The sequence below is a fragment of the Chiloscyllium punctatum genome, chromosome 1 (assembly GCF_047496795.1).
Source record: "Chiloscyllium punctatum isolate Juve2018m chromosome 1, sChiPun1.3, whole genome shotgun sequence".
Lineage (NCBI taxonomy): Eukaryota > Metazoa > Chordata > Chondrichthyes > Orectolobiformes > Hemiscylliidae > Chiloscyllium > Chiloscyllium punctatum.
Genome location: NC_092739.1, coordinates 104,291,150 through 104,314,795, shown reverse-complemented (window position 1 = coordinate 104,314,795; position 23,646 = coordinate 104,291,150). Strand labels below are relative to the sequence as shown.

Below are 23,646 nucleotides of genomic sequence, written 5' to 3'. Positions count from 1 at the left end.
CTGCTAAAACTGTGGCAAATTTACACTTTACCTTTACATGTATATAAACTCAAACTCTGTTGTACTTGGGCAAAAGACAACATGAAGGAGCAGGTTAATTCAAATGATGGAATCATAGAAAAATCTGAGATTTTCAGCTGTAGAACTTAGCTGTTCTTCTTCAGAAATCAGGCATCTCGAACTCAGGAAGGTAATATGAACAGGGTGAGCAGAGTTTAAAAAATTTTAATAATGCGCCTTCATCTCAATCTTCAATTGCACTATTTACAGGCAATTTTAAAACATTTGAAATATTGTTTTGATAAATATAAAGACTTGTAAGTGAAAAAGTAATCTTAACCGAATGATGAAAATGCCCTCACCTATGGAGTTTAAATGATTGGAGAGTATGATAAGCAGTTGTACTTTAAATGTAACCAAGTATCTACTGTTTGTGTTGGCACATCATTTGAAGTTCAACTTCGGGTTAGGCACTGAGTTGTTGACTATGAAATGTCGGAAGGACCACTTGTAGACTGTTAATCAGACATGCCTACAGAGGGCTTATGTTTGGTCTTCATTCTGGTTACGTTGCTTTTGCTGTATTGATTCTTTAACCCCTTATATTGTTAACCAGTTTGGATGAGAAGAAACTATCAGGCAAAAATCATGTGTTCATTCAGACTTTTAAACCCCAAATCGCGAGTAAACCTTTTCAGATAAGAACCTCACTAATGCGAATTAATTTTTATAACAATTACGTAACGGTTTGTTCGCAATCCCCACTTTAAGAAAACAAGACCTACAAATAGAGAGGTGGGACAAACCAGCAGCACTTCACCAGAGACTCTCAGTGATGATGTTATCCAGTCATGGTGACAAAACATCTAAAAACAAACCTTCCAGCTCAGCAAGCTAACTTACATAGTTAACGGTGTGTTATTCAAGATATTCAGCTGTATAATGGAGGATATGCAGGTGTATCAATGTACTGTATCCTGGAATATGGAAACTCCAATTTGAGGCATGGTCAGTTCTGTACTAGTTGGCCCTGATAGTGAGGAAAATGAGAAAGAGAGCTTTCTGTAGGGAGGAAACAAAAGCAATGATAATTAAGTCATGATTTCTCTCATTTATTACGGTCATATCCGATTCAACCAAATCATCCACATATGGGACCTTATTTTCTTTGATAATTTTATCAGCAGAAAAGCAAAAAGAACAGTATGAACCCATTAACCATGTATTTGTCCACAGACTTTGGGGACAACTCCACTAAAAAATCGGTTATAGATCAGTATTTTTCTTGTTAAGGATTTATTACTGGATCAATTTGTACAAATTAAAAAAGGAAGATATAAATGGAAAGATGAATTTTGAACACCAGGTCAGACATGTTTTAGTCCGTTGAATGAAAACCACAATTTTGAGCATTACTAAAGGTTTTAGGGCAGAGATGTTTTTTGGCATAAGACTGTAGCAGCAACTGTTGGGAACTTCAGTTCAGCAGGAGATTGCTGTTTTAGATTACTTACAGTGTAGAGACAGGCCCTTTGGCCCAACAAGTCCACACCAACACGCAACCCACCCAGACCCATTCCCCTAAATTTACCCCTTCACCTAACACTACGGGCAATTTAGCATGGCCAATTCAGCTAACCTGCACATTTTTGGATTGTGGGAGGAAACCCATGCAGACACAGGGAGAATGTGCAAACTCCACACAGAGAGTCTGAGGCGGGAATTGAACCCAGGTCTCTGGCGCTGTGAGGCAGCAGTGCTTGCCACTGTGCTGCCCACTTGCACATTGTGCTAGCAAGGGACATTGGAAGTACAGGAGCTACCAGAATAAACAATTGTAAATAGTGAATAAAAGAAAGAGAATTACAGGATAGCACAATGGGATTTCAATGACTGATGGAGGTCAGAGACAGGAGGGGCTGCTTTAGAAGAACGCTACTTTTGCAACGTTAGAACAGTTGAAAACCCTTACTGACACTTATTATTCACTTTGACATATGAATTGTAAAGTGAACAAATTGATGATTGATTTTGATTTGATTTATTTTAGTCATGTGTACCTAAGTACAGTGTAAAGCTTTGTTTGCAAGCAGTACATGCCGATCATAGCAAGCAAGAAATACAGATCATAGGGTGCTTAGACAGAATGAGGCATACTGGTTACACTGCACAGGAGGTGTGTGAGGCAAGATTAGTGTAACAAGATCAACTTTTTTTGAAGTTAGAGGGTCCACCGATTAGTCTAATATTGAATCAAAGGTTGTATATGCTTAATCATGCTAGTTTATTTGTATCCGTGATTACAAGTTCAAAATAGTTGCAGGAAAATTAAAATGGCTACAACAATGATTACAGTTGTAATGTTTTGAGAAAGAGAGATAAAAGTAATAATCTAAGAAACAGCTGCTTGGTTACTCGAGTGTTAGGATTCTGAAATATGTTCCAACCAGTTGTACAGTCATCCAAGGTGGTCATTCCTGTTGACTGCTACCTCTACATTTGAGGTTCACTTCAAGCTTCTGATAATTAATCAGATTCTCCTTAGAGATGCTTGTTCCAGTTTTCACTAAAGCTTGACTGCACTAGTTGTGTCTCGCCCCCTGCAGCAAAAGTGTCAGAGTTTCATGGAATTGGGAAGACTCCGTGGATAATTAAAATAATGGGTGAGACCTTCCGTGGCCAACAGATCCCATTTTTTTTAGCAGTCGGTGGGGAATGACTCGTATAGGCTGGAACCCAAACTCCAGAAGGATTCGAACATAATGCTGAGTTCAAACAGACTTCATTTTCTCCTAACCCACAATGTCGGAAACACAAATTGAGAAACTAAAAATAATAGGAAATATTGTTCAAGTTTCATGAAGTATTTTAAACGACCACTCTTGCAAAATGAAAACAACTCAGATTAAGCCTTCTTGAGAGTTAAATAAAACCCTCTACTGCACTACTTAACAAGAATGATCGCAGGGAGGAAGTGCTTGGGTCTGTACTCAGCAGAGTTTAGAAGGATGAAGGGAGATCTAATTGAAACTTACAGAAAACTGAGAGGCCTGAATACAGCTGATGTGGAGATGTTTCCATTAGTACGACCCAAGGCGCAGCCTTGGGGTGAAGGGTGTCACAGTGGCTCAGTGACTAGCACTGCTGCTTCACAGCACCAGGGACCCGGGTTCGATTCCAGCCTCGAGCGACTGTGTGGAGTTTGCATGTTCTCCCCTTGCCTGTGTGGGTTTCCTCCCACACTCCAAAGATGTGCAGGTTAGGTGAATTGGCTAAGCTAAATTGGCAGGGTCATTGGGGACATTTAAGAGACTCCTGAACATGCATATGGTCACAGAAATTTAAGGGTGCATACATGAGGATCAGTGGTTGGCACAACATCGTGGGCTGAAGGGCCTGTTCTGTGCTGTACTGTTCTATGTTCTATGTTCTAAATTGCCCATAGTGTTCAGGGATGTGTAGACTAGGTGCATTAGTCAGGGGAAATGTAGAGTAATACGGTAGGGTAATGGGTCTGGGTGGGATACTCTTTGGAGAGTCGGTGTGGACCTGTTAGGCCAAAGGGCCTGTTTCTATACTGTAGTAATTTTAATTCTAATTAATACTTGATTGACATACCATCTGACATAGGTTAGAAAAGAAAATGCGTCTTTATTAACATTGTGTACAGGACATTATTGTTTCAAAGTAAATGCTTGGCTGAGTTTCAAAAGCCATAATCATCTCAGCAGAAGACTCTGACTTTACAGTTTAAAGAATTAAATGTAGTTGATATGGGATCTGAATAGATTAGAGCCACTTGAGATTAAAGATGTTTTAGATGATTGAATGCCAGTTTGTAACAATGTCTAGTGTCCATGAACTGTAATAGATTTTTATAAATTTAATGTTTTTATCTCCACATGATTCCTGAAGTCTGCTGATGACAGATCGTGGTTGAGGGCTATGGAGGTGGCATGGTTGATATGAAAGGGGGTTGGGTATGCCTTGGTGTATGAATTGACATGGAGATGGAATGAAGGTTAAGAGGGGCATGGGGTTTGGGTGGGAGGTGATGGGCCAGAAGGCCATTAGGTATAGGAGCAGAATTAGGTCATTCAGCCCATCGAGTCGGCTCCACTATTTGATAATGACTAATATGTTACCCAGCCGCATTCTGTCTTCTCTCTGTAACCTTTAATCCCCTTACTAATGAAGAACCTAACTATCTCTGTCTTAAATTACCTCAGTGACTTTGCCACAGGAGGCCATGAGTTCCACAGATTCACCACCATCTGGCTAAAGAAATTCCTCCTCATCTCAGTTATACACGGTCATCCCTTTACCCTGAAGCTGCATCTCGGGTCCTCCTAGTGGAAATATCTCCACATCTGCTGTATTCAGGCCTCTCAGTTTTCTGTAACTTTCAATCAGATCTTCCCCCATCCTTCTAAACTACGCTGAGTACAGACTCCTTCCTCCCTGAGATCATTCTTGTAAACCCCCTTCAAAAACCTTCCAAGGCAACATACTCTTCCATAAGTAGTCCTGACTGTTCTAATTTAATATCATTAATCAAGCTGCCACTGTGATGCATTTGCAAGTGTTTGAATCTACATCTACTAATACATTGAGCGCTGCTTTATGTAGGGAAAAAAGAAATAGTAAGATTGCCCCTTTTTGTAATGTAAAAAGGAGCCATGGACACTGTGAATGCCTACAGCATTCCCAAAGGCAACTTGCCGACTAATGAGAATCTACCTGTCTGACTGAGAATTAATGTTAACTGTTAACTGTTCCTGCTGCCAGTGATGGCCCAAACAATCAGTGCCTTCTACTTATCCTGTCTAAATTTGTGACCCTTCCTGAAGTCTGTTTCTTGTAATCTACTCCTGATGAGTGTGAGAAAAGTTTTGACTTCTTGTTTCCTTCTGTAAAGTAACAAACTAAGTAAAAGAGATTTTTTTTATTGTCCTGCATCACATTCTTGAACTCCTTAGTGGAACAAACTTTGCATGCTTCAAAGGTAGGAAGTTTCATTACAGACTCCAGTGTATTGTGGTGGTTTTTAACCACAAAATTAGATGTGGAGTCAGGGAGAACGAAGAGGTTAAGAGCTCAGTGTAGCCACTGCAGCCAGGGAATAAGTGTGAGTGGTTTTTATTACCCAGTTTTCCATGAGAATTGCAGTTCTATTAGCCTACATTGGTAACTGCTATTTGATTTGATTTTGAATTTTTATAATTTAAGCTTTATTGTCACATGCACTATTGGTTAACATTTTTCAAAGAAATTGCTTTGATTTTTAAAAAATACTTATAGATAACTGACACTTTCTTTTCAGAATAAAATAATGGATGACTAAATATATTAAAAGCAATTATTGCACTTTTAATCCAGTGTTTGAGTTCAAGTATAACAGCATGTGTTTAATGTTGTTTTCTATCCTCCATCCTATGAGTTGTGATTTTATTTGCATATATCATAGATTTGATCTGTTCCCCTAGATGAGAGCTCAAGCAACAGATGACTGTTTGTTTAGTCATCATTTGTAGTCTCCAAACCTTCTGTCACCAGAATGCAGTTTTAGGCTGTGTTTTCCTTTGTGCATTATGCTAATAAAATTGTGTTGCACAAGATTGCATGTAATCATAGTTTAATCAAAATTTGGAAATCCTTGTTTTGCCCTCATGAGATCTTATCATACCAATCTTGGAAAACCATAGAGTATCAATGTTTAAATATCTTCTCCTTTTGTTAAAGTTATTAAGCAAGTTCCTGAACTAACAATGAACAAGTGAGTAATCACACTGAATACAATACAATTGGTTGGTGTCATATCTAGAACAAAGGAAGATGGGTTTGCTTGTTGAAGGTCAATCATCTCAGTCCCAGGACATCTCTGCAGGAGTTCCTCAGGGTATATTGCCTTAGACCTGACCATTTTCAACTACTTCATCAATGGTCTTCCCACCATCATAAGGTCAGGACTAGGAATGTTCATCACCATTTGTGACTTCTTAGGTAGTGAAGCTTGGATTTAAGTTGCATAGGATGGGGGGACAGAGTACTGACTTGGATAGAGAACTGGTTGGCACACAGGAAGCAATGAGTAGGAATAAATGTTTATTTTGCCGATAACTGCACAATGTTCAGTACCATTCACAACTCCTCAGTTTATTTCCATATGCAGCAAGATAATATCCAGATGCTTTGACTGATAAGTAGCAAGTCGTATTGATGCCACAGAATTTATAGGCAATGACTATCTCCAGCAAGCGAGAATCTAATTATCTGTGCTTGACATTCATTGGCATTGCCATCACTGAATGCCTCTTCTCCCTCCACCTCTATCAATTTCCTAGACATTACCATTGACAGGAAACTGAAATAGTCTAGCTACATAAATACTGTGACTGCAAGATCGGTCAGAGACTGGACCCTCCTGACTCCCCAATCCACTATCCGTCAAGAAGCTTGACCCCATCTATGACAAAGCAGCCCATCCAACACTTTCATTGTTTACTCCTTTCATCACCTGCACACACTGGAAACTCTGTCTACCATTTAGAAATACCATCTGGAAAGACAAGGGCAGTACATGCAAGGAGACACCAGCACTGGCACATTCCTCTTCAACCTACATATCATCCCAACTAGGAGCTACATTTTTGCTCCTTTCCTATCACACCGTGAAAATACAGGAACTCTCTTTGTGTTCCTTATAGTGAACGTTCCTACTTTTGACCTTAGAGAAAATGTCATTGATAAAGCAGCTGATGATAATTGGGTAAAAAATCATTACCTTGAGGAACTCCTCCGGAGATGCCCTGGTGCTGAAATAACTGACCTGCAACAACCACAACGATCTTCCTTTATACAAGTAGAGGTTTTTGAACATGATTTCCATTGACTGCAGTTTTGCTCAGCCTCCTTGATGTCACACTCGGTCAAATGTAACCTTGAGGCAGTCACTCTCACCTCACCTCTGGAACCTTTCTTGTCCAGGTTGGACCAAGGATGTAATGAGGCTAGGAGCTGAGTGGCCCTGGTGGAGCCCAAACTGAGTGTCAGTGAGCAGGTTATTGTCAAGTAAATGCTGCTTGATAGTTGATGACCTCTTCCACCACTTTGCTAATGGTTGATGGATGGTAATTGGATAGGTTGGATTTGTAATACCTTTTGTATATTGTTTAGAACAGTAATATAATCAATCTACACATGCTCAAATTATTTCTAACACCTGTAATTAACATCCAGTTATCATGGATGATATACTATGATGAAAAGTCCCACAGTGCTTATCAAGTTGCAGATGCAATCATAGCAGCTCCTATGGATTTCTTGGTAATCCACTCTCAGATGTTAAGGTCACGGTGGGTCATAAAGTCTTGTTAAACATCACACTTCTTCTTAATCTGGCCTTAAAACCCCATTCAGTTGAGTTCTGTTTAAATGACACCATGTAAATCAATGTAGATGTCATGGCAATGGGATCCCCTTTCTGCCCAGCTCTTGCTTATGTGTTTTGGTTACCATGGCAGTTACATCCCTAATGGAGGATCACTAAGCTCCTACCCCTTTCGTTCTCACAACTGCAGATGATATGCTTGCAATCTAATTTCATTGAATTCAGATATCACCATCCACTATGATAGCATGTGAATTGATATCCCTACAGCATTAGCCTGTGGTTCTGCATTATATGCTCTATTGACATTACCACTATGCCATCACCTATCTACAAATGTAATACAGCTACCAAATAAATTCTTATTTTATAATGCAGGAGCTTCATTGAGATATATAGTTGTTCTATTATGAATGTATTCTTATTAAATAACATGCCCAAGTTTTATATTTTAACTTTGTTTTATCATTGTTATCTCTCTAGTTGTAATCTTTGAAGTTAAGCCCAAAAAGAAAATGAAATTTTGTAATAATATCCAGTTTAAGGTTTGTATTAGCATATTTTATGAAAACAAAACATCTTGTACCTTTTATAGGATATGGTCTTTGTGCTGCTAAAGCTCAGTACCCCATCGCTGAACTTGTCAAAATACTCATAAACCAAGGAAAGAAAGTTCAGTATGTACCCTCCAGAATACATTTGGCTTGTGGGTTAAGATGTTTAATCACTTCCTGGACTTTGTGCATTGCCAGCTGGTTAGGACTGTCATAGCCAGAGTATAACCTGTAATGGTTTCTTTACCCATTCCCCCACCATTGCTAACATCATCCATGAGTTTCCCTTTGGAATCTGGTAACACCCAACTCTACTTCATCATCACTACCATCAACTCCAACTATCACTAAGTTACTTACTGCTAATCTGAAATCCTGGCCTGATGACGAGAAATTTCTGTAATTAATTTTCGGAAAGATTGAAGCTGTTGTCCGCTGTTTCGATTACAAACTCTGCTCCTGAGCTATCGAATCCATTCTTCATCTTTACAAAACTTTTAAGGTTGAAGTGAGCAGGAAGGATGTTGAACCAATTTACAAGGAAATTACAGAGAATGCAAAAATCTTTAAAGGGGCCTTTAATTATCTGAGTTTAGACTAGGATAGTTTTCATGTAAAAGGAGTGACAAAAGTCATGAGAGTGTATTCACTATGAAGTTTCTGCAGTATGTTTGCAGTCCTTTTGGAATGGAAACAATGCTCAGCCTGGTTCTCAGAGTGAGCTGGGCCAAAGGTATTACATTTTGGTAAAACAAACAAAGGCAGAAATAATGCAATTAATGGTAGGGTCTTGGGTCGTGTTGTAGAACGGAAAGACCTAGGGCAGAGGTGGGGAACTTTTTCATGTTGGAAGGCCGCATTATGTTAGTTGTAATCTAATAGGCCGCATCCAAGAAACTTCAATTATATAAATGTTGATGCGGTTAGACTGTGTAACTATTCTCAAACTTCATTTCAAATGGAAAGCCACGTGCACTGTTGTCATAAGTTGATAAACACTGGCGTACTGGATACCCACAGGCTCTCGCCAACCATCCTCAGGTGGTAGTGGCGCCAGTCAGGCGGGGAAGATAACGTACATTCTAGAGTCGCATTATAACTAAATCATGAGCATAGCAAGTATCGAAATAGCCTTTATGACTTACCAATTTTTTAATTGTGGCGGTCAGTCTGTGAGGATTATTTCGTTGGATTTTCTTTTACTCTCTGGCATTTTAAATACATTCATTTTAAGATTAAAATAAAATAATGAAGGACGAGAAAAACACATTAATAAAAAATAAAAGATTTGTTCTGCAAAATTTGGATTCATTCAAAAGGCCACACACAATGGCCTAGACGGCCGCATGTGGCTTTAAGGCCGCAGGTTCCCCATCCCTGACCTAGGGGTTCAGGAATTTAGTTCTTTGAAGTTTGTGTCACAGGTAGAGATGGCATTAGCACAGTTGCTTTTAAATATAGGAATTGGGACATCATTGGGACATCATTTTGAGGTTGTTGAGGACATTGGTGAGGCCTCTTCTGGAGTACTGTATGCTTACCCTGTTAAACTGGAGAGGGTTGAGAAAAAGCTTAACAGGATGATGCCAGGAGGGAAGGTTTGAATTTAAAAATAGGCTGGATAGCCTGGGACTTTTTTCACCGAAACTTAGGAGGTCGAGGAATTTATGGAAGTTTATAAACTCATGAGGGACAAAGATAAGGTGAATAGCAAGGGTCTATTCCCTAAGATGGAGGAGTTCAAAACTAGGGGACATATTTTTAAGTTGAGAGGAGAAAGTTTTATAACGGACATGAGGGACAACCTTTTTACAGAGAGTGGTTTGAACTGCCAGACGAAATGGTGGATGCAGGTATTGTTGAAATGTTTACAAAATATTTGGATAAGTACATGAATAGGAAAGGTTTGGAGGGATATGGGCCAAATGCAGGCAGGTGAGACTACTTTAGTTTGGTAACATGGTTGGCATGGATTAGTTGGACTGAAGGGTCTCTTTCCATGCTGTATGACTCTATGACTTTGTAAGTGTTCAAAGGTGACCCTTTAGAGGACAGTGATTCCTGTATCATAAGGTTTAGGGTGACTATGGAAAGAGATACGAAATAGAGTAGGGTAGGAATAATAAAATTGGGGAAAGCCAGTTTTAGTAGGTAACTAGAGAAACTCAGCAGGTTTGGCAACATCTGTAGAAAGAAAAACAATGTTTTGAGTCCGCTGATCTTTCGATAGAACTTTCAGAGATAGAAATTAATCTAAAAAAGAAGTGTGTTTATAACAGATATCAGGTAAAAAAATACTATTGAGAACTACTCTGTGTGTAGATATTTAGAGGGATTGTGAAAAGCAAATAAGGGAAACAAAGATGGACTATGAAAAGAGATTGGCAGACAACACAAAAGGAAATTCTAGAATCTTCTACAGGCAAATAAATAGTGAAAGGGTGGTAAAAAGAGGACGGGCACTGATTAAAGAAATCAAAACGGTGATTTACACATGGAGGCAAGGGAGAAATATCTGAGGCGATAAATGAATACTTTGCATATGTCTTTACTAGTGCTACCCAGACCATGGAGAGAGAGAGAAGTCAATTCTGTCAAAATGATTTACAATTATAACAAAGAGGTATTGGATAGGTGGTCTATTCTTATTGGAATATAGGAACAGGAATAGGCCTTCAGCCCCTCAAACTTATTCCACCATTCAGTGAGATCATTGCTGATCTCTTCCTCCATGTATTTGCCATTGGCACATATCCCTTTTTACCTTCTCTAAATAAAAATGTAGCTATCTCAGATTTAAAATTAACAACTGATCTTGCTACCACTGAAGAAACATGGACCATCCTTGGTGTGTTGAAGTTCTTTCTACATCTGTTCTCCGTTGATTAGAGGGTATGAGTTTTAAGGAGAGGCGAGAAAAACTTGGGTTGTTTTCTCTAGAGCAGTGGAGGCAGAGGAGAGACTTGATAAAAATCTATGAAATTATGAAATGCTTAGGTAGGTTGATCTTCTTCCCAGAATTGAAATGACATGGACAAGTTGGACTAAAGGGTCTGTTTTCGCGCTATATGATTGTATGACTGTGACACAGTACCCCAAGTGGGTTTTGTACACCTGGAGAATTACTTCTGCATCCTTGTACTCCTGTCCTCTAGATATAAAGGCCAGCATTGCAGCTAGCTCTCTTGATTGTTTTCTGCATTTGTTTCTGACATTTTAAAGATTTATGCATCTAACCCTCCATGTGTCTTTGTACATCCACGGTATTTAACTTTACACCATCTAGAAAGTGCCCTCATCAATAATTTTTTGGATCCATGCTTGATTACATTTAACTCCATCTTCCCCCATTTTGCCAATTCACTTCCTCTATAAATATCCCTATGTCATTTAATGCTGCCATCTAGTAGCGCGGTAGGCTCAGTGGTTAGCATGGCTACCTCACAGCATTAGGAACCAGGGTTCGATTTGAGCCTTGGGTCTGTGTACATTCTCTCTTTGTCTGTATGGGTTTCCACTGTGCACCCCAGTTTCCTCCCACAGTCCAAAGATGTGCAGGTTAGGTGGATTGGCCATAGCGTCCTGGGATTGAGTCGGTGGATTACCCATGGTAAATGTGGAATGGGAATGGGATGGGGTTGGTGGTAATTCAAGGGGCCAAATGGCCACTCTCTGCAATGTAGGGATTCTATAATTCTATGACATAAACTTACACATAACTTTGTGTCATCATGATATTTGGATATATTTCTCTGCCAAGTCAAATTAAGTTGAAGTTCCACCAGTTGCCATAGTGGGGTTTGAACAAATGTCCCGACAGCATTAGCCTGGGCCTCTGGATTATTAGTCCAGTGATGTCATTGCTATGCCACCACCTCAAAGTTTATAAGGCACCAGGACCAGATGTGATGTTTCCAAGGATATTGAGGGATGTGCTAGTGAAAATTGCAGCGGCCACAATCCTTCAGACTTTCTTAGACACAGGATTGATGCCAGAGGACAGGAAATTACAAATATTTCACCCTTTTCAATGAAGGATGTTAAGGTAAGTGCAGCAACTACAAGCCAGTGTGTTTAACTGCTTATTGGGCTGAAATTTTCCATTTTTGTCATGGATGCTGGTCCATCATGGACAAGGTTAACATTTCTCACATAATCGTCTGTTCTTCAGCTTATTAAGTACACAGCTGGCCTCTTTGGAGCCCTGCATGTGGAATGGTGGCAAGAGAGATGGATGTGCTTGCTGCTGCCAGGCTTTACAGTGTTCACATCACTGGTGCCATATAATGTCAGCTGTACCATACTTCTGATGCAGTAAACCAGGAGCTGCCCCTCATACTGTGATGTTTCTACATATAAGCCTTTGCAATTCATGCACTAGGACATCAACGTCTCTCCGCATTTCAGAGCACTGCAATCTCTCACCATTTAGGCAATATGCTTCCTGAAAAAATGGACAATGTTGTAATTTTCCACATTATACTACATTTGCCAGACCTTTGCCCACTAACTTAACATACCTATATCCCTTTATAGTCTTCTTATGTTCTCCTCACCAGTTGCATTACTATCCAGCTTTGTGTCATTAGTAAAGTAAGCAACCATAACTTTGGTCTGCGCGTCAAATTCATTTATTTAAATTGTAAGTAATTGATGCCCCAGGACAGATCCTTGTAACATACCATTTATTAAAACTTGCCACCCTGTTTCAGCAGCAGGTGGCAAAGAGAGGGCATTGAGCAGGGCAGCTGGAGCATTTCTACCTGAGACACCTTGTTACCAAGCATGGCACTGTGCCCTGATGATGAGAAAATCTGAGCAGTAGAGAATTGGCCCCAGTCTAAAATGGGGAAGGAACTATGTGCTCTAGATGGTTATTGTAGGAAGTTTAAGGCAATGCACAGCTTGTATCCCCATGAATCACTGAGGAAATCAGAGAATGCTGAAGGAATGGTTGGGAAAGGATGGACAAGTTGCGATACTGCAAGGAGCATCACATGGAGGTCAGCCCCAGCGTGTGAAGACTCCTTCTGCACCCTATTTGGACCCGGTTTGTAACATGTTCTTTGATGGCACTCTGTTGAATCTTTTTCTGAATGTTCCAAGGAATTGGGATTGAACATAGGGTATAGGCATGGAGTCAGCCACAGACTCCAGCAGCATGGTAGGGCCAGTTTCCCTCCCATGTTTGCATCAGCTTTTCCTGACCTGACCGGGATCTGAAATCAAAACTGAGTAAGTTTAGCAGCTCATTGGGTCCCTGATGCTCACAGATTGGAGTATGATTGAAAATAGTTGAATGGGTTGTTGCCTGTAAACACTTCAAACTCCACACCTATCAGATGGCTCTGAATGTCTGGGCAATAGTCCACCTCTGAGCTAGTAGGCTGATTCAGGGTGGAGTCTGAATTTAGAATCATAGAATGCCTACAGTGTGTAAACAAGTCCACACCGACCCTAGAAAGGGTAACCCACCCAGACCCATTCCCCTAACCTAATATTCTTTGTTCACCCCTGACTAGGGCACCTAACCTACACCTCCCTGAACACTATGGGCAATTTAGCATGTCCAATTCACCTGACCTGCACACCTTTGGATTGTGGCAGGAAACAGAGCCCGGAGAACACCAACGTTGATAAGGGGAGAAGGTAAAAACTCCACAGACAGTGCTCAAGGCGGGAATCAAACCTGGGTCTGTGGTGCTGTGAGGCAACAGTGCTAACCACTGAGCCACTATGCTGCCCATTTTCCATATTTCTTTCATTTAGCTTGAAATACCAGTTGACAGCATTACTCTTTCTAGCCCTTGAACCAGCGACAGCACCATCTCTGGGCCTAGGCCCAGAGATGGTGCTGTCGCTGGTTCAAGGGCTAGAAAGAGTAATGCTGTCAATTGGTATTTCAAGCTAAATGAAAGAAATATGGAAAATGGGCAGCATAGTGGCTCAGTGGTTAGCACTGTTGCCTCACAGCACCACAGACCCAGGTTTGATTCCCGCCTTGAGCACTGTCTGTGGAGTTTTTACCTTCTCCCCTTATCAACGTTGGTGTTCTCCGGGCTCTGTTTCCTGCCACAATCCAAAGGTGTGCAGGTCAGGTGAATTGGACATGCTAAATTGCCCATAGTGTTCAGGGAGGTGTAGGTTAGGTGCCCTAGTCAGGGGTGAACAAAGAATATTAGGTTAGGGGAATGGGTCTGGGTGGGTTACCCTTTCTAGGGTCGGTGTGGACTTGTTTACACACTGTAGGCATTCTATGATTCTAAATTCAGACTCCACCCTGAATCAGCCTACTAGCTCAGAGGTGGACTATTGCCCAGACATTCAGAGCCATCTGATAGGTGTGGAGTTTGAAGTGTTTACAGGCAACAACCCATTCAACTATTTTCAATCATACTCCAATCTGTGAGCATCAGGGACCCAATGAGCTGCTAAACTTACTCAGTTTTGATTTCAGATCCTGGTCAGGTCAGGAAAAGCTGATGCAAACATGGGAGGGAAACTGGCCCTACCATGCTGCTGGAGTCTGTGGCTGACTCCATGCCTATACCCTATGTTCAATCCCAATTCCTTGGAACATTCAGAAAAAGATTCAACAGAGTGCCATCAAAGAACATGTTACAAACCGGGTCCAAATAGGTCGAGGCAGATTTCACCTTGGCCCTTAGCTTCAACAGGTTAAGGCAGGCACCTGTAAACTGCACCTTTACTGTAAGGTCCAACATCTACCAGCCCAGAGGCAGTGAGTACAAACAGGCATGAAGCTTTTAAGTTGCGGGAAGAGGATCTGGAAGGGGGTTGGAAACATCTATTGGCTGGCTAATGACAAGGAGTGAGAGGTGAAGCAATTCATTCTCCTTGAAAGCCTCAGGTGTCAGATCAAGCTGGACACCACGCGCTGGGAAAGATGGTTGCCCTGACCAGAGGGCAGTGTTACTGGCCCAGGAGAGCTGCTGGTATTGATGACTACTGTTGAAATTGTGAGGGGTGTACTTTGCCCATAGCAGGGAAGTGACTTGACCCCAGTGTGGGATCCCTGGTTGCCAAGAGACCTATAGAGATTCTTACAATGGATTTCACAAACCTTGATCCCAGTCATAATGAGACTGAGCATATCGACATACTCACCAATGCATTTACCAAGTTCACGCCAAAGGGACTCGAGTATAGTCAAAGTATTTTACATAGAAAGGAAAGGTTTAGGGGATTATGGGTGAAACACAGGCAAATGGGACTAGTTCAGTTTAGGAAACCTGGTGGGCATGGACAAGGTGGGCCGAAGAGCCTGTTTCCATGCTGTATTACTCTATGACTCTACTGGTGTGTGATTGGTTTTACTGTTTCAGAGTTCCATGTTTGGTTCAAAGTGATTTACGCATACATTGGAGAGCTACTTGAGTTTTACAAGATCTGTACATTGCAAAGATCGTCACCACTCCTATCCTTCAGAGGGTAATGGACAGTGCAGATCTATACCCTGCATGACCTTCTGGACACATTGCCATCTGAGAGGAAACTAAAATGTTCGGAGTACTTTTTGAAGCTGCTTTATGCTCTTCGAAGTATACTGCACTTATCCACATGCTGTTCTATCTTCTTGGATAGAGTCGAGAGTTAAGTGCTGGAAAAGCACAGCAGGTCAGGCAGCATCCGAGGACCAGGAGAATTGACATTTCGGACATAAGCCCTTTTTGATGATGGGCTATTGCCCGAAATGCTGATTTTCCTCTTCCTCGGATGCTGCCTGACCTGTTGTGCTTTTCCAGCACCACACTCTCCACTCTGATCTCCAGCATCGGCAGTCCTCACTTTCTCCTCCTTCATAATAGAGTCATACAGTATGGAAACAGACCCTTGGGTCTAACTCATACACACTGACCATGTCTTTAAATTAAACTAGTCCCAGCTACTTGCTTTTGGCCTATATCCCTCCAAACATTTCATATTAATGTACTTATTTAAGTGTCTTTTCAATGTTATAACTGAACCTGCATCCACCAGTTCCTTTGGAAGTTCATTCCACACACGGGTGACACACTGTGTCAAAAAAGATTTCCTCCTGTCCTTTCTCCTCTCACCTTAAAGATGTGCCCCTTAGATTTGAACCCCCCCCCACCCCTCGGGAAAAGACACTTGCTATTCACCTTATCTGTGCCCCTCATGGTCTGATTACCCCACATCGATGCTCCTCTGGTTGTGTTCCTTAACTGCATTAAATATTCAGAGAAGGCATGTCCTTTTGAGCTCAATGAAAGCTAATTTATCAAGTCACTGCATTTGTTGATTCTAAAAAACTTTCAAAAACAGGTCAACAATTTAATTGGTTATGTGAGTTGGCTCATTCCCATTAGGTTGCTTTTCTTTCTTAGTGCAATAATATTTTCTCAGCTATTTATTTAGCGATGTTCTTGCATACCTTCAGAATAGGTGAGTCTTGAACTCACACCCCTAAGCTGAAAGTGCACACTACCACCATACCGTAAGATCATCCCTCTTTTACTTAAAACTGAAAGAACTGCAGATGCTGAAAATCAGAAACAAAAACGGAAGTGGCTGGAAGAACTCAGCAGGTCTGGCAGCATCTGTGGAGAGAAAGCAGAGTTAATATTTCGGGTCCAGTGACCTTTCTTCAGAACCAGGCTATTCCAGCACATTAGATGAATTCAAATAGGAAATGTAAGGACATTATACTCCTGCTGACTTTGTTTATTAAATATTCTAATCTGCTAAATATTAAACATATTGCAATGAGTCCTGCAGCTCGAAGAGATACAGATGGTCTCTTATTGATGGAAACAATGATTAGAGTATTTCAAGTGTCCCCATGGTATTAAGTATATTAGTCTCAGAATTACTTATCTGAGCATTAAAACCCTCATTTTTTGAAGCTTGCAATTTTCTACACACGAAAGTCTTTGTGCGCAGGCCTTATGAATGTGGCAATAATATTAAACCATGGTTCATGTTCCACTTGCCCCAATTAAACTTAATGAGGACCAAGCCTGGAGCCTTTCTAGAAGTCAGATGACAGTTTTCAGCTGGTCAAATTGTTTTGAATCTTTAACCATCTTTTGATTATAATTTACTGTATGCACAAGCTGGCTTTGCCAGGTAGTCCACAGTTCCTGCTTGGATAATGATCTCCTTCATTATTTTCATCCATTTGAAATGTCATCACTCAGAGGTGTATACCGTCACAGGTTCCATATAGTACCCACTGAGACTGAAGAGGAGATCTCAGGAGGGCAACAAATGCATATTACCTGAGCATTTTGTCTGCCTTTCTCCCATTCCAGGCCAAATGTTTGTAGATCTCTTGATCTACAAACTTGATACTTTTTGCCTTCTGTCAGTCAAGGCTGAGATGGCAGCACATGTCCCCTGAGTCACAAGGTTCTCGATTGAAGTCCCACTTTTCGGCTTCATCATGACTATCAAAGCTGACATTCCAGTCCAGAGCAATGTCCAGAGACATTCCATCTTTTGGATGAGACATTAAACTGAGATTTTGTCTGCCCATTTGAGTGGCTGTAAAAGCTGGAGAGTAGGGGAGTCATCTGCAGTGTCCTGATAGATATTTATTCCTCAACTTGCATCACAAAACACGGATTACTAGATTGCTGTTGGTGGGGGTTTAGGGAGAACAAATTACCTGGCCATTTGATCCATTATAATCCTGGCAAGTCTCCATTCTTCTTCATCTAACTCTCTCAGCATAAACCTCATCTGCTTTTCCAGCTTCCCATTAAATGATTGGTACCTCAACCGGTTACCTCAGCTCCCTCTTGTTTTACATTCTCGCCACTGTCTGGGTTGTACCACTTGGTGCAGTATCACGTACAGACAACAAGTCTTCCTGCAGAACTGAAACTTTGCTCGTGGATCCATCCAAACACATTCATAAATATTTGGCTGTTTCACACACAGCAAGATTCAAATTCCAATATTTGCAAAGAGTAATACCCGAGGAATCAAAGTGTAGGTGGCAGGAGGCCCTTGAATGCAAAGAGTCAAAAGGACATTGATTTGGGTGTAAATGCTTCGAATGTCTTCACAGTTTATTTGAACCCACAAGACTTGATTAGTGACTGAATAGGTCGTGTTGGAACTCAGAGACCTCAGGCTTCACATTATTAAGAAGCACGCAGTATTTGGAGGAGTAAAAATACCATTTTGATGGCTGTAAGAAAACATGTCAATTCTCCATGTTCATTGCAAAAACTGAGATATAGTGTACTTGTTTTCTGTTCCATAACTCCCACTTCCATGTTTAACAAGAGCATGCCACATAGTTTCGACATATTGGTAGAGTTTGGAGAATAAAGGCAATGATGATGCTCAGTTTTTGAAATAAATACTTTTCAGCGAAGATAAGATTTCCCAAATATTTTGGTTCTAGAATTATAGAAATCTACAGCACAGAAAAAAGGTTCATTGTGTCTGCACCAGACAAAAAACAACCACCTAATTATTCTAAACTAATTTTCAAGCACTTGCCTCATAGCCTTGTATGCCTAGCTATCACAATTGCATATCTAAACACTTCTTAAATGTTATGAGGGTTTCTGCCTCAGCTCATGAAGGAAGTATCCCATATGTTGGCTTAACCACTTTATCCACCTTAAAGGACTGTTGTACACGCACACCAAGATCCTTTTATCATTGGTACTTTTCAAAGTCATACTGTTCATCACATATACCCTTGCCTTGTTTGTCTTGCCTAAGTGATTCACCTCACATTTTCTGGAGGATCACCAGAAATGAAGAATGCTTTTTTCGGATGCAGGTCCAAGGGGTTCAGTAACTGAATTGATTCGTGATTTGGAGATTCTGGTGTTGGACTGGGGTGTACAAAGTTAAAAATCACATAACACCAGGTTATAGTCCAACAGGTTTAATTGGAAGCACACTAGCTTTCGGAGCGACACTCCTTCATCAGGTGATAGTGAAGGGCTCAACCTAACACACAGAATTTATAGCAAAAATTTACAGTGTGATGTAACTGAAATTATACATTGAAACATTGATTGTCTGTTAAGCCTTTCATCTGTTAGAATACAGTGATAGTTTCACTTTTTTCATGGGTAAATCACAAAACTTTTTTTTTAAAAAGTTGCATTCTCGGGTTAGCTGTTAACAATGGTGATAGCTAGACAATATGTTGAAGGTGTTGGCCCCCTGTCTTCTCTGTCTATGCCATGATGTTTAGATTGATTCTAATTTAAAAAGTGAGATAACGGAGTTTCACATAAATTCATGCAGATTTTGAGCTCAGAGTTCTACATGAATGTATGCAGCTTTTAAGCAAAGTACAATGTAACTCTGCAAGTACAAATTCACCCCACAAAATATATGTGTGCATGTGGGTCTTTGTCTGTATGTGTCTGTCTGTCTGTCTGGGTTGGGGGTTGTGAGTGTGAGAAAGTGTATGTGTGTGTGTGTGTGTGTAGTGAGTGCAGAGTGTCTTAAGTCTGTGAGGGGGTGCGTGACAGACACCTGGAAGTACTCAGGGATACCCTCACAAGAGCAGGGTACGATGCTCAACTCATCCACCAGCAGTTCTGACGTGCCACAGCAAGGAACCGTAATGACCTCCTCAGGAGACAGACACATGCTGCAACTGACAGGGTACCCTTCGTTGTTCAGTATTTCCCAGGAGCTGAAAAATTACGCTGTGTTCTTCGTGACCTGCAACACATTATCAATGAGGATGAGCACCTCACCAAGACCTTCCCCACACCTCCACTACTTGCCTTTAAACAACCGCCAAACCTTAAACAGATCGTTGTTCGTAGCAAGCTGCCCAGCTCTCAGGACAACTCTATACAACCCTGTCACGGTAGGTGCTGCAAGACGTGTCAAAGTGTGGACAAAGATACCACCATTATACGTGGGGACACCTCCCACCTTGTACATGTCAGGTACTCATGTGACTCAGCCAACGTTGTCTATCTTATATGTTGCAGGCAAGGATGCCCTGAGGCATGGTACATTGGGGAAACCAAGCAAAGGCTACGATAACGGATGAATGGGCACCACACAACAATCAACAGACAGGAGGGTTCCCTCCCAGTTGGGGAACACTTCAGTGGTCCAGGACATTCAGCCTCAGACCTTCGGGTGACCATCCTTCAAGGTGGACTTCGGGACAGGCAGCAGAAAAAAGTGGCCGAGCAGAGGCTGATAGCTAAGTTTGGTACCCACAAGGAGGGCCTCAACCAGGACCTTGGGTTCATGTCACATTACAGGTGACCATCATTGCACTACACACACACACACAGATACTCCTACACATACACACACACACACACACACACACACACAGGCACTCCTATACACACAAACACATAGACACACATACACACGGACACACATACACATAGACGCGCACACAGACACCCATACACCACCCTGACAGACACACATACTCCCACACTCACACATGCACCCCCTCACAGACTTAAAACACTCTGCACTCACTACACACACACATATACACTTTCTCACACTCACAACCCCCAACCCAGACAGACAGACAGACAGACACAGACAGACAAAGACCCACATGCACACATATATTTTGTGGGGTGAATTTGTACTTGCAGAGTTACACTGTACTTTGCTCAAAAGCTGCATGCATTCATGTAGAACTCTGAGCTCAAAAACTTCCATGAATTTATGTAAAACTCCGTTATCTCACTTTTTAGATTAGAATCAATCTAAACATCATGGCATAGACAGAGAAGACGGGGGCCAATACCTTCAACATATTGTCTAGCTATCACCATTGTTAACAGGTAACCTGAGAATGCGACTTTTTTAATATAAAAAAGTTTTGTGATTTACACATAAAAGAAGTGAAACTATCACTGTATTCTAACAGATGAAAGACTTAACAGACAATCAATTTTTCAATGTATAATTTCAGTTACATCACACTGTAAATTTTTGCTATAAATTCTGTGTGTTAGGATTGAGCCCTTCACTACCACCTGATGAAGGAGTGTCGCTCCGAAAGCTAGTGTGCTTCCAATTAAACCTGTTGGACTATAACCTTGTGTTGTGTGATTTTTAACTTTTGAATTGATTCAGTTGGTGATTTCTCGTCATGAAGCATGGAGCTGTGCTTTAGCTGTTGCATGACAATCATCTCCCCCATTAGTGCACTTCCCACTGAAAGACCCCCAGCTCATCAGTTTCAAAAGTTATCCACTGATGACTTCTCTGCTGTGTTATTGTGAACAATTAGTCCATTTCTCTTTCACCACCACAAATTGCAATCTTAAGAAAAGCTGTAGCTCTGTGAAACCAGCTGCTTTGTTGAATGTACTGTGTCCCCACACTGGGGCACAAGGTCTTTCAGCAATATTGTCATGTGTCAGCAGACAGTACAAATTACAATGAGAGTCTTCCATCAGAGACAATTCGGCTTCTGACATTGACAGATTCAGGCCATCTAGGGAAGATGTAACTTAAATTTTAACTGAACAAAATAATAAGTCTTCAGTAAGGTCACCACAGAAGAGTCAAAAATGTAATCAACATTTGTTGCTATATCTGAATGAGGCCCAGCCAGAACTCAAAATGATGCAGGCCTCAAGCCAAATGCGATTCAGCGACGACACAACTGCAGAATGTGTGCCAGGGTGAAAAATGATTATGTTTTTGTTTGAAACTTTTGAATTTATTTTCAGTCTGTTTCCCGCCTAAAACACAGAGTTATCTCATTCTGAAGGCAAGGGTGGTATACTGAAACTCTTTGAAAAATGAGAACAATACAAATGATTCTTCGATTCTTCTATGATTATATAATATATTTACCTCAACAAATACCTCATTACATTATTACCACATCAAATTAGCTCCATTATAGCTTACTGTGATCAGAAAAATGAAGTTAAAATAACTGTGGTCATGATAGCATAGTTGCAGTATTTGTCAGCTTGTCACATTTGTAGCACAGACAGTTCTATGAATGACAAGTCATGTTTTGGAGATGCCGATGTTGGACTGGGGTGGACAAAGTTAAAAATCAGGCAACATCAGGTTACAGTCCAACAGTTTAATTTGGATTCAGTAGTTTTCGAAGCGCTGCTTTGTTGTCACCTGATGAGGGAGTGGTGCTTTGAAAGCTAGTGAAACCAAAAAAACCTGTTGGACTATAACCTGGTATTGTGTGATTTTTAACTGTGAATGAGAAGGTGAGGAATTTAAGGAACATAGCATTCTTTTTAAAACTTTCTCACAGAGGGTGGTGCATGTATGGAATGAGCTGCCAGAGGAAGTGGTGGAGGCTGGTACAATAACAGCATTTAAATGGCATCTGGAGTGGTATATGAAAAGGAAGAGCTTGGAGGGATATGAGCCAAGTGCTGGCAAATGGGACTAGCTTAGGTTAGGATACCTGGTCGGCATGGACAATTTGGACCAAAGAGTCTGTTTCCTTGCTGTACATCTCTGTGACTCTATTATTTTCTTGGGACATGAACATCACTGGCAAGGCCAATATTTGTTACTCATCTCTAATTGCTATTGAGCTGAGTAGCATGATAGACCATTTAATTGGGCAATTGAGAGTCAACAATAATCATGTCAGTCTAGTTATCTGTGGGTCTGACCAGCTAAGAATGGCAGATTTCCTCCCTTAACATGTATCAGTGAACCAGATCACTCTTTACAACAATGATAGTTATAATGATCACCATCACTAAGACCAAGGTTACATTCAGATTTATTAATTCTGATGACTATGATGGGAGGAATGCATGAGGATTCAAGCCCCACTACTCAACCAGTCGTGCCCATTAGTTTAACCATTTAATTCAATCACCAAAATAACCATTATTTCTTTTTGTACTGCTACCCAGAATAAAGGAGGGTTCCACCAGGCTTCTTTAATGAATTCAAAATAATCCATTCATTGTAACACAAAACTTATTCTTAAAACACGTGGCAAACACTGATTAGCATCTGAGATATAGGTTTAGGACTATATCTCCTTAATTCCAAATGCACAGCACTCACACAATACACAAGGTGACGGTCTTTGGAGATATGATTCTTTTTAATCAAGGGCAAATATAAACCACCCCTGTTGGTCAAGGAGCTGGGAACAAAGAATAGAAGTTGACGACTTCTCACACACCACCGGGTTTTTTATTGACAAAATCAAATTGTTGACAGCTGGAGACTAATGGAAGATTTTCAGATTGAAGTCAAGCTGGATTGAGTCTTTGAAAAATAGCTACATATCAGCTTTTCAAGGTTTATAAGGTAGTCACTGATAATTGAAAATTTTATCAGGTTTCCATGAAGTTCCATAGAGAGAGAGGGAGCAATACCGATAACTCCTGGCCTTTTGTTCTTTAGGACTAATTATGTGTGTGAAAACAGAACTGAAGTCGGGAAGGCATTGCTAGGCAACCAGCAGCACAGAAGCCTGTGCAGTCTTATCAAAATCAAGTTTTTGAGCAAATAAGCCCTATACCTTACCCCCTTAAAAATATTGCTTGTCTTTCTTCCAAAGTTATTTCTGTAAACTGTAGGTATATGGCAGCTGTGGCTGCATTTCCAAGAAACCACGTGATCAAAATCCCTTTCAATCAAAATTTGTCCGAACAGTTTCATATCTTCAATCATAATTAATTTTAAATTTATCTGGCCTCTGGATTATTAATGTAGTGACATTACTGTTACCCTGCA

The 23,646-nt window shown here is 40.8% G+C and overlaps 1 pseudogene; it reads left to right on the top strand.

Moving 5' to 3' along the window:
* The window catches only part of LOC140479462 (NAD(P) transhydrogenase, mitochondrial-like), a 184,778-nt pseudogene that overhangs the window by 129,112 nt on the left and 32,020 nt on the right, over positions 1-23,646 (top strand).